This window comes from Octodon degus, unplaced genomic scaffold (genome assembly GCF_000260255.1).
Source record: "Octodon degus isolate 3935 unplaced genomic scaffold, OctDeg1.0 scaffold00005, whole genome shotgun sequence".
Taxonomy (NCBI): Eukaryota; Metazoa; Chordata; class Mammalia; order Rodentia; family Octodontidae; genus Octodon; species Octodon degus.
Genome location: NW_004524581.1, coordinates 30,898,033 through 30,900,010, shown reverse-complemented (window position 1 = coordinate 30,900,010; position 1,978 = coordinate 30,898,033). Strand labels below are relative to the sequence as shown.

The following is a 1,978-nucleotide window of genomic DNA, read 5'->3' as shown; positions in this document are numbered from 1 at the left end:
GGGGCGGGGCGGGGCGGGGCGGGCCGGAGGGGCCGGAGGGGCCGGGTCTGCAGCCCGAGGGGCTACGGCGCCCTCCTCTGGGCTGTGAAGCTGGACGCGGCCGGGCGTCCGAGGCCCCTGCTCGTCCTTGCTCTGCTCCGCTTCCCTTTTCCTCTCCAGCAGCGAAGTTTGACCGTTTTCCCCGGGCTCGTAAAAATAGTCTCCTTAGATCTGCAGCATCCTGTCCGAGTGTGCCTGCCCCTGCCCCTCCCCGGCGTAGGTCTGGGATCTTGGGGAAAGCGACCTAGTTCCCTATCCCTGCGCCCCCCCAGACCTCTGTCCCACCCCCGTGCTGCCGTTCTTCTTCCGAGACCTTCAGGCCTGAGGCCCCTCCCTCTTCTCTTGCCCCCTTTTTCTTCTTCTCATCAGTTGCTTCTATTTTCTGCATCGTCTCGCCCCCTTGCTTTTTCCTGCCGGATTCCTCTTTTCCTCTGCACCCCTCTTGAGCCACCGTCCCTCCCCGGGTCCCCAGTGGAACTCCAGCAGACCCCCGTCGCCTCGTTGGCTGTCTGTAGAGCTCTCCGCTCAGTCTGTCTCTCCAACTCTCTCCCTCTCTCCATCTGTCTCTTCCCCTCCCTCCCCCTTTCTGCCCCCCACCCCCCTCTTTAGTCATTTAAAAAAAGATTTTTGTCTTCCTGAGAAGTTCGCTTAAAAGGGTTTCCATGGGAACAGTGAGGGAGATGAAGGCAGAGAACAGATCTGCAGCCAAGGTGCAGAGAGACGCCCTCGTCCCGGAAACCCCCTCGCCACTGCCCCCTTCCCCCGCATTTCTCCCCCAGGATCTGGGGTCCAGTCTCCCATCCCTGCAGTCCCAGGTTGACCCTTTTCTCCTACCTGCCCTGCAAACCTTCAGGGACCTAGGCTTCCAGCTTCTCTCTTAGACAGCCAGTGACCTGTCCCCAACCTCACTTCCCTCAGCCGCCTTATGATGGGTCCAGGCCTCACTGCTCTTGGGGCCAGCTCTGGACCTTGGGTGGGTGGTCAAGGATGTGTGTCATTGTCATGGAAACCTTTGACAGTGAGTTGTCGCTAACATAGCTCTCTGAGGCCAAGCATGGTGGTGATAATGGTGATGGTGGATAGAGACTGTAATGCCTGTCACATCCGTGTGTGTGTATCCACGTCTGGTGCATGCGTGTGTGCGCGCGTGTACACCTGTGTACACCTGTGTGCCCAGGGCAAATGGTCACATGCTCATGGAGCACGTTTACCTTGTGGCCTGTGCTTGACTGCTCTGCCCACGTATTTTCCATCGTTTTCTGTTCCCTGGTCTCACAGTGTGGGGTCTCTGGCATGGGTCTCCTGCGACCGGCATTAGGTGGTAGGGTGGTACGTGGACGTGGAGGTTGCTGTCAGGGGCTGCAGTAGGGATTGGGAGGGGCGCCAAAGGTGGAGATAGAGATATAGGTATATAGACAAATAGGTACATAGATATGTAGATAGGTAGATGATAGTATGGTAACAGTGTTTATGAAGGTGGATAGGCGGCGGGGGTCTGTAAAAAGACCTGGAGTGTGCCGAGGGCATGGAGCATGTACAGGGAGCACGGGGTGGTCTAGGCTGTGGGGGATCGGGTCTGCGAAGGTGTTCGCCGAAGGAGGCTGTGGCCTCTCCAGCCCGGGAGAGGTCGCCGGACCTTCAAGGGGCCCTGGAATCCAGGGCTCCTCCTCTGCTGGGTGGAGCCGCGAACCCCTGTTCCCTCTGCGGTTTATTTAGGGGGGGTCCTGTTCGGGAGGAATGGTGGGAGGCCTGGGTAGTTATAGGGGTCCCCTTGTCCCCCTCCCCCGTCTCCCTCGCGCTGTCTCCGGGCGACGGGGCTCGTGACAGAGGCGGCCACGGCAGCAGCGGTCGCCTAGCAACGGCGGCGGGGCCCGGGCAACGGCGGCAGCGCGGGAGCGGCGGCGGAGGGAGCCGTTCCCGCGGCCGTCACCGCGCGGCC

The 1,978-nt window shown here is 60.7% G+C and overlaps 1 protein-coding gene across 9 annotated transcripts in view; it reads left to right on the top strand.

The window, feature by feature from the left end:
- Nucleotides 1–1,978, top strand: part of Syngap1 (synaptic Ras GTPase activating protein 1) — a 29,818-nt gene that overhangs the window by 5,680 nt on the left and 22,160 nt on the right. The gene's annotated exons all lie outside the window — the stretch shown is intronic.